The sequence below is a fragment of the Argiope bruennichi genome, chromosome 11 (assembly GCF_947563725.1).
Source record: "Argiope bruennichi chromosome 11, qqArgBrue1.1, whole genome shotgun sequence".
Classification (NCBI taxonomy): domain Eukaryota; kingdom Metazoa; phylum Arthropoda; class Arachnida; order Araneae; family Araneidae; genus Argiope; species Argiope bruennichi.
The window spans coordinates 43223458-43238573 of record NC_079161.1 but is presented as its reverse complement, the minus strand read 5'-3'; the positions used below and the strand labels follow the sequence as shown (position 1 = coordinate 43238573).

General features: G+C 30.0%; 1 protein-coding gene across 1 annotated transcript in view; it reads left to right on the top strand.

Annotated features, from left to right (window-relative positions):
- The window catches only part of LOC129957562 (cell adhesion molecule Dscam2-like), a 670734-nt gene that overhangs the window by 86170 nt on the left and 569448 nt on the right, over positions 1-15116 (top strand). The window lies entirely within an intron of this gene.

Here is a 15116-nt window from a genome sequence, read left to right as displayed (position 1 = left end):
ACTATGCTTAGACGACGGTTATTAAAGAAATTTGTATTAGGAGTTGGGTTATATTCATCTTTCTTTCATGTAGGTACTTTAAGGAATAAATAATGCAACGCAGGATTTCAATAAATAAATCAGTTAAACTTAACAAAGCATAGAAGGAATTTTGCCTGAAATTAAAGACGATTGCCTTACTTTACTGGAGAGGCAATTCAGGCTTTTAAGTATTGAATAAATAATGATTATTGAAATTTTTTTAAACATTCCCGTTATGATTTCTTAAATTTAGTTTGACGCACCGTAATAAATTAACTAATACAAAAATACCAATATTTGGAAAAATCTTTATTGTTGCTACATGAGAACTATTATATATTAACAGAAATTCTGCGATAAGAGTAAATAACAATTTAATTGCGTTGCTTCGAATATTTGTATGCGATTCTAATCCAGGTCCATGACTCGGAGGTGGAGTAATTGGATTGGGGGTAATAAATGGGGTATTGTATCATTTTCTTTTGAGCCCACCTTAGCTCAACTACAGTTCCGGTGACTACAATTAATTTCTAACAAATGCTGTTAAGTTACTCCACTGGAAGTTTTTTAAAGAAATTTGTTGACATTTGTGTTTTTATTTTTTCATAAAACTCAAGATGGGGTCAAAATGACATACATTTATAGTTCTGAAGATAAAACTGTGTGCTAAATTTCATCCATCGAAATTTTGTTCTGGGGCTATGTTAGCATGCATAAATATGGAGATACGAAGCGTTGCACAGAATTCCATCCATCTAGTTCAAGGAATTTTTAGTTATTATGCTCATAAACAGTCATAAGTCATGCTCAATGTAGTTTGAGTTATTATACTCATATCAGTTATACTCAAGGTAGTATGTTATCATGCTCAAGGTAGTTTGAGTTATGCTCATAAGTCATGCTACATGAATTATCATGCTTGTAACAGTCATGCTCAAGGCATTTTGAATTATCATGCTTGTAACAGTCATGCTCAAGGCATTTTGAATTATCATGCTTGTAACAGTCATGCTCAAGGTAGTTTGAATTATCATGCTTGTAACAGTCATGCTCAAGGTAGTTTGAATTATCATGCTTGTAACAGTCATGCTCAAGGTAGTTTGAATTATCATGCTTGTAACAGTCATGCTCAAGGTAGTTTGAATTATCATGCTTGTAACAGTCATGCTCAAGGTAGTTTGAATTATCATGCTTGTAACAGTCATGCTCAAGGTAGTATGAGTTATTATGCTCATAAGTCATGTTCAAGGTAGTTCGAATTATCATGCTTGTAACAGTCATGCTTAAGGTAGTTCGTGTAATCATGCTCATAATAGAATTAGAGAAATACATTTCAAAAAATTAGTTTTTGGGATTCGGTAAGGTTTGAAATTTGTTGGTTCATCAAAATTTAAATGTTAATTTTTTGCCATTGAAATATTTTCTCTTTGTATACAAAGTAAAAATAATGCAGATTCTAAATAGCTACATAAACCTAAGAGATTTACTACATAATTACAATAAAAGCATTTTGTTCCAGTTTACAACATTACACATAGATCAGAAGAAAAGCACTGCGAAAATTATTTTTTTATTGTTACAAAAAGAAGACATCTCTAAATAATTCACAAAAGGAAATGTAAAATTCTTTTGTTAAAGTAGAATTCTTCGTCCTTTTTTTTTACATAATATGAAACAAAGGTCTCATAAAAAATGGAAAATTTTAAAAAAGCTTTAAATAAATTTTTCTTTCAGTATCTCGAACTGAATGTCATTTACATAAATAAAATCCATACAGAACTTGTTTTTTGAAACCTTCACGAAGAATGTATTTCTTTCTATTTCTATAAGTCTTGAACATAGGTTCAAGCTTGAAGAAAACATCATTATCTCTAGGTAAAAATCTTTTTTTGAAATGGTTTAAATTGATACTTATATGTTAAAAATTACTCGGAAGATATTTGGTAGAACTAAGATAACTAAGAAAAAAACATTAATATGTTTTGTTTTAAAGAAGTGCATTTCAAAAATGCCATTAACTGCCATTAATTTCTTTTAAATCGTCCGAATTATGTTTAACCGTAAAATTGTGAATATATTATAGTGCCGTATTGCAGTGATATTTAAAAATTTCTAAAATTAAATATTGCGAGTAGGAGACTGCCATATTATTAATTTAAAATTTTCGAAATTTGACATTTCGAAACGAATAGTATTTTTATGGAAATTTTGTATAAAGTTAAGCTTTTAATAAAATTCAATCTCCAGTTAGTATTACGAAGGCAATAAATTACGATTCGGATTTATCCAGTAAAATGAACACATTTTAGTACTACTAATTAAATATTTACCGTTTCCAGTGGTTTATATCGAATAGTTGCAAGTAACATATATATAATCTGTATGTATAATATGCATGTATGTTTGTATGTACGTAAGCATATTTTAGTAGTTGCGAATCCAAATAGAAGAAACTTTTTAATTTTTCAAAACTACGATTCATTTTACCACAAGAATACTTTACGTAAAAAGAAGAAGTGATAAAAAATGAGTCAGTCTACATCGTGCCACAAGAGCAGAAAAGACCAAAATTTTCCTTCAGGAATTTTTCAATGAGATTTTGATAGGGATTTCTTTCATACGTGTCGATTTAGGATATGGAATCTTAGAATGTTATAAGCAATAAGTATTTTTATCCCTTCACACGGAGCATTAGAATATATAAGATTAGTAATGTTATAGAACACGTGTATAATTAAATAAAGTGGAAATTGGATCAGGTAATAAGAGAATGTGTTAGAATGAAGTTAATAGGTGCTAAATTAAGAAAAAAATTAGGAAATCAATTAGAATGGAAATTATATGAAGAGATATTATTACATATATAATGCAAGATTTCTACAAAATTTAGCTTCTAAATAGTTCATTATAAACAGAATTTTAAAATTTTAAGCTCAGTCTTAATCTGTCAAATAAATAAAATGAAATGAAACAAAATATTATGGATTTTACAAACAATTTCAAATTATTTTTGTATTAAAGATTCCTCTAAAATTTAGTCTATATGTACTTTAAAAGAAATAATATAATTTTTAAGTTTCAGATTTTTTCTATAAAATAGCTAAATTATAATGCATTTATATATATACACCTCAGTACAATCTATTCCTAATAATTTTGTATTCAATAAAAATCGCCTTGAAAAATGACCTCTAATTAACCTTCAAAATCAATAACATGTATAGTTGTGGACTCGGATTTGACAAAAGGATATTTTCAGAACAGCAGTTGTAAACAATAATACAGAAGTTATAAAACAAGAATATAAATTGTTAAAGTTCAGATTCTTTTCTAAAATAACTAAAATTTAATATATTAAAAGAAATATTTATATTTCAATAAAATTTATTACGAATAATATCCTGTAAATTTTGTATTCAATAAAATCCCTCTGAAGTATAACCTCTAATTAACCTTTAGTATCAATAAATAACATACGTAGCTCTGGATTCAAACTTGAGATAAGTTGAATTTCGGAACAGCAGTTAAAAAAATAACAATAAATAATAAACAACAATAAATAGCAATTATAAAACAATATAAATTGTTAAGGTTCAGAATTTTTTCAGTAAAATAACATTTAATGCATTAAAAGAATATTATTTATTACGATTAATTTCCTGTAAATTTTGTATTCATTAAAATTCCTCCTGAAGATTGACCTCTAATTAACCTTCAGAAGCAATAACATATTCAGTTCTGGACCAAAACTCGAGAAAAGATGAATTTCGGAACAGCAGTTATAAACAATAATAATAAGAACAATAGATAATAAACAAGAATAAATGACAATTATAAAACAATATAAATTGTTAAGGCTCAATTTTTTCAGTAAAATAACATTTAATGCATTAAAAGAAATATTTACATATATAATTTATTACGATTATTTTCCTGTAGCCTTTGTATTCATTAAAATACCTCCTGAAGATTGACCTCTAATTAACCTTCAGAAGCAATAACATACACAGTTCTGGACTGAAACTTGAGAAAAGATGAATTTCAGAATAGCAGTTGTTTAAACATTAGGTGAATAAGTTGTTCTGCAACTGTCATGTTCATCAAAAAAATTTTGTTTCCAAAGTTTTGCGTGCCTTCAATTAGAGAACGAGTGCACAGTGGGCAATTTGGAAGAATACTTTTAATGTAAATTCTAAACAAACAGCTTCTTTATCACGAAGAAAATGACTGAGTGTCTCTATCACGCACCCCAAAAACGTGATATGCTGTCTTGTCCGCAGTTTGCTGTAATTTACATTTTGATGAACCCGAACTGGATGCAAACAAAATAAGATATACGTTGCATTTTGTGCACGTTAGTATAATTTAGGTAGTTTTAAATTAATCTTGAGATAAGGTAGCTTTTATTTTTAATTTGAGGAATGCCGACATGAATATGTATCTCTGCGAGGATAAAACTTCTGTAAATTAAGATTATGTTACAACACAAGACATTGGTATGCTATATTCATGACTAACAATAAATCTAGAAAAATTTTTGGGAAAAGAAAATGGCAACAATTTAGGAATTATCGGTCTAACAGGAGTAATTAGCATCTTCAGATAACGAATGAATGCATAATTAGGCTAAAAAAAATAGTTGAATAGTTTTTCCTTTATCTCTACATAATGTTCGCTCGCCAAACTGAAACGTTTGAGTGAAATGTAGTCTGAATTAAATAGTGCCAATTAATTATGCAAGGAAAAGATTTTGGGGGTCTTACTTGTGAATTTTACCGTTCATAAAATATTAAACTATCGAATGTTTTTAGTCTCTGAGATATTGAAGTAAAATTTGATTTAACAGGAATAACGGGATATCTGTATCAAATATTGGAATTAATTTAGGAATACCAAATTCAGTTATGACAAGTCACATAAACCAGGTTTAAGGTTCTATGGGCTGCAAAACAAGTTTTTAGGTTATTCCTATAAGAAGACTACCTATTGAAATGGTTCTCATGATAAGACTTTGGGAAAATTTCTTCAGTTTTTCACCGATCATTGTCCCTAGAACTCAAAACCACCAAGAGTTGTATGTATAATATGTGCATAACGCTTTGCCCATATTATCTTCATAACAAAACAACTAGAATAACATTGTTTGGATTTTAATTGGCTTGGAATATGTTGTTAGAGATCTAAAAATCCCTGACGACTTCGTGAAAGGCTCATATAGCTTAAAGGGGGGGGGGAATGGCCGGGGGGAATGGAAATTTTCATTTCGTTGTAACTTTCTTAATATTAAAGATAAAAAATAAATCTAATTAACCACATTAGCGCCTAATTAAGACGAATAACTTTTTTATTTAAAGTTATAGGCTAAAAAATGATTGTTCAAGCCCTTATTTTGGCTATTTCTAACATGAGCAATTTATGTTGTCAGGTAGTAACTTAGATATAAATGAATCTACTTTTACCAGCAGATGAATTTTTACAAGATGAAAGTTTTATTTCACCTGCAATGATCAATTTCCAACTTGACCCTAGATGGGTACCGATTTATTTTGTAAACTTATTTGGGGGGGAGACATATTTCCTTTCTTTAGGGAAAATAATAAGTACATTCATGCATGGGAGTAATATCATAAGCAAATTTTGGAGTGTTTTCAAAATTATCTATCAAGCATTTGTAGAAGTCATATATGCTTTTGTATCTCACTAGGACAGAGTCCATCCAGATTACCTCTCACATGTGCTTAAGTACTCTTCTATATTTATGAAGAAAAAAAAAACTAGGGGAAAACAATAAATTATTCACTCTGCTTTTACTTTAGGGTAAGATTTAAAATGTTTTCCGAAATTTTTTGGTACAATGCATATTTTGTTGAGTTTGATTTCTTCAAGTAGCATGTTGGAATAAGCGTTACGTCTTAAGTTTTCAGCAGTTATGTCTGTATAGTTGACGCCATTGGAGAAAATTGTACATAAAAGCAACAGGCGTAGTAATTGGAATGTTTTGATTTGCTCTTGATAATTTTAAATTTCAAAGATGAAGCTGCTAAACTTTTATTAAAAGTTTGAACATAAAAAAAAGTTATGCTTAGACAAAAACACTTGTTATGAACAATGGATCGCGAATTTGACAACCTTAATCTCGCCGGTTAATAGAAATATATATAACAGAAATATGTATGTCTCTTGGTTGTGTTATAAACAAACAAAAAGTGTGGCATATTTTGCAAATATACTAAAAACTGAAAGGAAAAATATTATGATTACTGTTCGTTTCAGTATCCTGAAACCACTGCTTTTTAATGATTCTACCTCGCTAAGGGGTGAGATAAGAAAAAATGATCACATTTCTTGAACTCTTCTTTCTTTGATCTTTATTTCTGTACCATTGGCTATTTTTTCTTTCATTCTTTTTCTCACGTGTGTATTATTTTAAATCCGTGTTTTTTGTTATGGCCAGATCAAGTGGCAACGAGTGGGAATGGTTTCCCCAAACTTTCTCGCATTCTCTCTGATAAAACTGTCATACTAGAGAATACCATACATTAGAGTACAGTACTAAAAGTATTAACCTTTGGCGTGAATTTATTTGGCGATTAAAACATGACATGCGTTAATATTATAAGAAAAAATGAATTTATTTTAAATACATTTTTTTTCTCAATCGATTAAAACAAAAATTTGATACAAAATTGAAATTATGGTCACAAAATTCCATACCGAATTTGATATATTTAATCTTTGTATTTTTGAATTTTCACGTTAACATGATTCTGAAAGTACATACCGACAGATAGTCAATCCATTTTTGGTTTTGTTTCAAACTTTGGCAGATGTCTTCACAATAGATGTTAAATCTGTGCATCTGAATCTTATATTGGGGTGCACAGATCAATCAACAAACTCTTAGTTTTGTTTTTATCGTTTTTACTTATATTGGGACAGCAGGACAAACGGACTTCCTTTAAACAGATATTTATTCAAAATTTGATTAAAATCTGCAAATTTGGTGCAGAGACCCTATACCGAACTTCTACTGTCTACCTCAAAGCGTTTGTGAGTTATCTCTGTCAGAAAAACAGATGACAGACAGTTTCCAAAGATGTGTTTTTTGAGATCAAGGAGATTCGCCAAAATCTCGTGTTCAAATTTTTTTGATGATTACTGTACTTTCTCTATTCTAAGCATATGAATAAGTAAAAAGAAAAAAGAATCAGGTGAGGCACAGAGGAAAGCTTATATCTATACTTATATAAAGCTCAATGTGTGTGCGCGTGTGTGTCGGATCGGTGCTTGAGGTCGGGAATGTGCACCTGGGGTCCCTTTTTTTTGAATTTTTAATTAGAATTTGAACTATTAATTAAAAACTGCCTTTCCCGCTAAAAAAATCTATTCATTTCCCCACTGACAAATGAGTAAGGCTTCAGTTTTTTCCCCCACGCTAAACAGGATAGGCTTAACAAATTTTCGGCCGCATATTTCAAACGATTCTGTTTATTTTCTTCCTCTTTGATGCATTTAAAATTAAACATTGTTAATGAATCTATCTTTCAGATCCATTCTGAAGTACTTTTGAATAAAAATAAAATAGAATAAAGGAAAGTAAAAATGTCTAATCTGCATACCGTTACCCCAACTGGAGTAGAAAATTCACGCATTTGCGTGACCATAATTAGCGTTGAAAATGCACGCGTGCGCATTGTGTTCTGATTGTTGACAACTATTTTCAACGAATACGGTTTTGAAGGCTTTTCGACAGATTATTTCAAACGATTCTGTTTATTTTCTTAGTGTTTGATGCATTTAAAATTAAACATGGTTAATTAATCGATCTGCTCATGATGAATCTGAGAAAATTTTGTTGACAAATTCTTGAGATATTATATAAATTAAAAATATTTTTTAGTGCCCATAAGGTTTAAATACTCAGCGACTCTGTTTTCAGTATTCATATTTAAAAAAAATGCTTCGTTTCAGTAAAAAAAAATATTATATTCATTGCAGATTAATCATTTCCACTTTAATTTAAAGCATAAATTCTACGGGAGCTAACAGAAAATGAGAGATACAGATTACGTTATGGTTGAAGGCCTTTATAATATTATGAGTGAATTATATGACCATTAAAATTTGAAGTTTTAAAATACTTTAATGAAGAAGCAATTAAAATGGAATTTCCATAAAATATTTAATTATTAAAATTTTAACGTGCATTAAGATTGCGAACCAGCTGGTCGCCAAAGGCGGCCAGTAATATCATAAAATATGACCTAGATTATGAATCGATGTTTATTATAAAATGTTATAAAAATCAACAACAAATAAAAATAAGTGTATTAATATAAGAAAATAATCCTCATTTTGTGAAAATGGGAATGATGAAATTTTATGAACATAAATCTTCGATTTATTGATCAGAATTTAATGTTTTGACCCTATACAGTGAATTTTTTAAAACTATTTTCTAGCGAATTAAAATCTTTTTTCCATAATATTATGAGTTATCAGAAAACTGGTTCGTAGCCCGGTAACATGACCACAATACAAAAGCAATTGCTCGGGTAGCGTAGCTGTTAACTGGCTGATAAGCTTTCAATACAAATAGTTATTTCTGTGTGTTTTGAATTAAAGCTTACAGATATTAAACATTATAAAACTCGACATTCTTCATTTTAACCCGTAACTGGAGACGGGAGTAAAAATGACTTCGTTGTTCATTAGCTCTGATTATCACGTGATATTTTGACCTTGAGCGCAGTCATCTCCTCAGTACCTTCAAGTTGTTCTTTCATCAGTACGTTGGCAAGCGTAGAAGTGTGAACACGTGCCTATAATTGAGTTATTCTTTTTCAATGTTTTTGTTATTCATGGAATCATTGACTCCATGTCACTGAAACTACTTTTAATTTGAATAATGCAAAATGTATAAAGAAATATTCCTAAAAAATTTATTTTCAAATTCTGCATTCTTGTTTTTTCGTTGTCAAATTCTAACATTTACTAACTTTAGTGTAATTTCTTAACATTTAACGAAGTAAATACTCATTAAAAGATTACTTAGGTCTTTCTCATATTTCCAACATTTAATATTATAACATTCAATATTTTAAATACTTTTGGTAACTACATGATTCCCAAAATGTATCGTGCTTCCAAAATAAATTGCAATGCTGTTTACAAAAGACCAAAAAGAAAAATAAGAGTGGAGTCATTTTGACTCCATGTCTCTGGTAACGTGAGGAAATTCTTGTCTCCAGTTACGGGTTAATTCGATGTAACTTACAAAATTTCGAACTATTTGTACCTATATGTTAATACTTAAATTATACCTTTTAACTTATTTTAGAATTCCATTTTTACTTTTAGATGCAATGCTATTGATTGTAATCTGAATAAGGTATTTAATTTCGGAATGGATTATTATTACATATAAGCAGAACATTCTCTAATAAGTATAATCTATTAATAACTTACAGCTAATTTTAAATCTACAGAAATTATTACGCTGTTTAAATCTTTATTACTTGGAGCTGAAAATCATTCACTGCTGATGCCGATTCATGGGTGTTTCCTTTCAACATTTCATGTTCCATGCACCGATGGAATATATTAACCAGCTTCTCGATAATAAATATTAAATAATTATTTAATAATAAATATTAATAGTATTATTAAATAAATAGTATTTAATACATTAATAGTAGTATTAAATACATTAATAGTATTAATTAATGCATTAATAGTATTATTAAATTAAAATTATTAAATACATAATTATTACATTAATAGTTATTAAATTAATAATTATCAAATGCATATAAATTACATTTCAAGAAATTTAGTGCAGCTGACAATGTGTTAAACGTCAATATCTTCTCTTTTCATCTTTCCTGTCCCCCCTGTTTTAACTAAATAAGCGCATTCTGACGCATGCGCAAAGTCACAAATGGCTTTTGAAATGGCGAATGAACAGTAGTTTGTGTATGTTCTGAATTAAAGTTTAGTGATATTAAACATAATTATGAAATGCGTCTTTCTTCGTTTTAACTTCATGTAATTTACAACAATTAGATTTATAACAATGTGTTAATACTCAAATTGAACCGTTTAGTTTATCATAGAATTACCTTTTTACTTTAAGATGCAACGCTAATGATTGTAATCCGAATAAGGTATTTAAATTCGAAATGGATTATCTTTACATTCAGTCATCTTTACATTCTCTAATAAGCAGAACCTATTAATAACTTACAGCTAATTTTAAAGCTACAGAATTATTACGCTATTTAAATCTTTATTACCTTGAGCTGAAAATGACTCATTGCTGGTGCCCATTCATGTATGTTTTCTTCCAGCATTTCAGGTTCCCTACACCGATGGAATATATTAACCAGCTTCTCGAACTAAGCTTTAGCAGATTCGAACGAATTTCAAACTTTCGTTAAATCGTTAAAGACAGAAAGTTAGCCTTGATTAAGCTATTCCGCCAACACTGATCGAAAGCCAAATGGCATCGTTCTCAAAAGGTAATTTGGAATTGGAATTCTTAATATGTATTAATGATATTAAAGTAATCAGAGCGCCAAATGGTGCTTGGGTTGCTGGGTTTTATCGGACTTGAAAATATATTAAGTACTGGAAAATTTTCGATGTCTGATTAGAAAAGGTGCCTTATTACAGGGGATGAGCTGTTAGATCATTAAAGTGACTTAAAAATGGTAGATTACTGTATATAATCCATTTATGCTGTTTACGTTTTCTCTGTGACTGCTTATATTGATAAATTTTTAAGATATGGCCATCGAAATGCGAATGAGCTGTGCTTAAATATCTCTTATTAGCTGTGATGTACTCCAAATCTTAAAGCCATCTTAAGAATTTGATAATCAATGTTTCATCTTCTCTTCTGAAGATAATTTCAGAATTAGCATCTACGAGTCAAAATGAAGTTGCAGTGCAAATGAATGTTATGTTTTCAGTTAAAAGTATGTTAGGAATTACACAACTGTTGTGTTTTATGAGCAAGTTCATTAGTTAAAATTTATAACAAAATTAATTACGTTTTTTATACCTGTTTAATTTGATGAGATATAGGTATCATATAGTTTCAAATTGTCCAAATATAACTGAATTCGAAAAATATTATTGTATGAGTTTAAATTGGACATAAAGCGTCAAATATCATCGATTAGTCAGATAATAGACATGAAACGTGCAGCAAAACAGTGCTTACGGATTTCTGTGAAAGGTATAAAACTATCTGATAAAGGACTTTTACTGAATTAGAAAAATATCAAAAATTTTAGTATAACTTAAAATGACTCTGTCAGCACAGATATAATATCTGCACCAGATTTTGAAGCTGTCGAATGCCTGACAAATGAACTCTTAAAAAATGAATAATATATTTAAAATGGAATTCAGTTGATTTTTTAAATTTACTTTTGAGATAAAATTCTAAATTTATATTTAGCTGACAAACGATATTTAATATCATTTATCAGTAAATTTGTATGTGCGGGGGGGGGGGGATTATAATTTAAGAAGATGCGTGGCCGAAAAAAAGAAACTTTTGAAATTGAAACTTCGATTTACTTCACCCCGGAAGGCGTAATTTGTACTAGATAAATAAGTGGTAAAAGATACGTCAGTGGATATCGTCAATATAGCAAGAACAAAAGAGACCGACATTTTTCCCTGAAGTGATTTTACTATGAGATTTTTAAAGGGATTTCTTTGAAACGTATCGACCTGGGAAATGGAATCTTGAATATCTTTAAAAGAATTTTGTAAGCATTAGTGAGTTTTTACCCGTTCATTCAGAGCGCGAGAAAATGCTGAAGTCAACAGTTTTCTAGAGCGCGTGTTAAAAATACTTAAATAAAAAAAAAGGGGGCGGGGGATTGGATCAGGAAATAAGACATTTTAGAATGGATATGAGCTAAATTAAGATGTAAATTAGGAAATTAATTAGGATTGAAATTAAGAGATCATTACATATATATTAAGCCTAATTAAAGTCGGAGTTGGGCACATTTTTTTGCTCTTTAGCTGACTGCGATTTTTCGACAGGGGAAAAAAAAAATGCAAAATGCGGGAGGTGCTGTGCTATTGTTCTTATGTTCATTCCTTATTGAAACTTTGTCCAGTAAAACAAAGGAGAAAAAAATCCTAAAATGTCTGAAATTTTACGAGCAGGCCTCCCAGTCTGGGAGCCACTATAGCAGGCCTCCCAGTCCTCCAAAAGATATTGATAATATAAAAAGTCAAGTAGATTTTTTCCTAAGTGAATAACGATTTAAAAAACAGTGGGAGTGGATTCTTCAAAACTTTCTAGCACCACTAAAAAGCTTGTCATGCCTAAGAAAGTCTTACATGGCATTGATGCACAATGGTTACGAAAAATTAACTTTTGGCTTGAATTTAGCGTTTTTACTGCATCTGTCGAGTCATCCTTGGCGAGTTATTTGGCGATTAATCCCTGATATGGCATTAATAATATCCGAAAATCGAATTTGTGTTTTAGACTGGTTTTTCTTAACAAATTGAAGCAAAAATTTGACACAAATTTGCACTTGTAATCACAGATTTTCATACCAAATTTGAAAGAGTAAAATCTTTGATTTTTTTTAAATGATCGCCTTTGCTTGTTTCTGAAATCAGACCTATAGACGATCAATTTCTTGTTGGATTTGGCTCAAAATTTGATAAGTTGCTGCAATACAATTGTTAAATCTATATTCCGAATTTTTTGTATCTAGCTCTTTTCTTTTTTTATTTATCGTGGGGATTTATATTCGATCAGCAAGACAGATGGACTTCCCCTGAGCAGACTTTACCCAAAATATGATAGATATCTGCAGATTTTGTTTGTAGACCGTATACCAAATTTCAAACGTCTAGCACAAAACGCTTTTGAGTCATCTTTGTCACAGATAAACGGACTTTTCTCCAAAATGTGTTATTCGAATTCTTGGAGGTTTAAAATTTGGAGATTATTCAAAATGTACAGTTCGAATTTTTTGACGGTTACTAAACTTCTTCTGTATTATTTATACTCCAGAAAGTAAAAACGCGAAAATTTCTATCTTGTTTCATAACAAATCCTTTCTTAAAGTAAGAGAAAGAGCTAAATAAAATTCCGTCAATCTAATAATCTGTTTAATTTTATTGCTGAAACTGTTAAATCAGAAACAGACTATCAGTCATGTTAAATCAAGTGCACCTATTATATTAACACATTTCAGTCTTTAAATAAACTTAATAAAATGCCTAATTTTGCCAACTAATGGACAGCTTACCGTTATTTTCTTTCCTCCTCCGGCCATTTGAATTTCTTGAATAAAACATTAGTCAAACTATTTTATTTTTATCTTTTTTTTTTGTAACCATTCTTAAGCAGTTTTTCTACTTTCTACCATCCTAATGGATTTTCGGAGCAGGTCATAATCCGGACGAAAAAGAATCAATAACTCTCTCAAATGATACCTTGTCATAAGTGCCCTATTATTACCTTCAATCAAACTGCGTTCTCCATCTTGAAGTTGCAGCCTGCAATAAGCATTTACTGGAGGGGAAGTGTTTTATTCGGAATCGGGCCTCTTGACGCAGAGGAGACGTCTGGCGCTATTTTCAAGTGGAATGGTACTTTATAGTCATTTCAGTTTACTGTTCTAATAAAACATATCTCCTCAGTGAAATAGGGAGAATGATTCAAAATATTTTCGTCTGATCGTCGGGAAAATTGCGTTCGAAAGTATTCGAAAATATAGAGCAGCCTAAATTCCCCTTTATCTTCGGTTTTTATTCTCCAAATATTATCTTTTGTCTATTTTCTTCTTTATGCGCTGAATTTGAATTTAAAGATTTTCCTTTACCATTAGGTAACAAAGATTTAGTTCAATTGAACTGGAGAATATGCTTAGAATCTTTTGTAGGTTAACAGTAAATTCCATGGTTGAATTATTTGTTAGAGATGCATATTCAACTGGCCTTGTTTCCTTTCGTAAAAATGGTTCTTGTTATTGATCTCTACTCTCTTTCAAATTAGAGGTTTCAAAAATGTGTACCGCGAGACACTGGCAAAGCCCGTGCCAATTTTTGATGGACCACGCAAAAATCTTGATCGAATATGTATTTTTCCTCAATTTTTGAAAATAGGATGAGGACTTAAATTGTTATATCAACCAGCATCAAGTCCAATCTACATGACGACTAAAAAGGCGCAATAAGTAAAAAAGCAACTCGTGTTATCTAGGTATCTCCCATTTCATCAGAAACTTTTCTGTGTTGATTGTATGTTGAATAAATTAATATTTTACAGGCTTCTGCCATTGAATTAAGAGCATATGGCTCGTTCAAAGCAAATCTTTATAGCTCAAAAGGTTAAATATGACATTCTAAATATTTTGTTAGAATTTCTAAATATGAAACACTTTTATTTCCTTCTTGCTCATAAAATGTAACAAAAATACCGTAAATATCGAAAAATCTAGATTATGATAGTCTGCATGTTTCAAACATCACTGTAGCCGAAAAAATATTTTATACCTCTGTCTAGATCCTTTCGGGATTTTCATATTTATAACCTAAAATTAATAAATTTTGTTTTTGATATTTAGATTAACGTTATAGATCTCAAGCAAAATATGACTAATATACAACAACTGAAAGTCTTTGAGTATGTGAACATGGTAATCAATCCCCATTCATCTGGTTTTCAGCCTGTTCGATTTCTTTTGGATTATTCGTTTTTCGATTCAAATGTGTGAAATTGCGACTCTTCAAAATACAATAAGATACATAAAAGAAATTTATATAAATACTGTTGCCTCTGAAATTGCAAGTATGTATCAACTTTTCGACCGATTGATCAAGAACAGGCTCTATAATTATTCTTCGTGTTCTTGAGGATTCTCCTTTGGTATATCTATTCAGGTATATAAAAACGCTTTGATATAAAAAAAGAACAAACATGTACATAGTGAAAATTTTATACGAATATATGACCTCTAAAATTTAAATTGGTTAAGAGGATGTTGTCCAAAATGCGTACTCAATTCTCAGCATATGCATTTCATATTATGAAAATGTACAAGAGA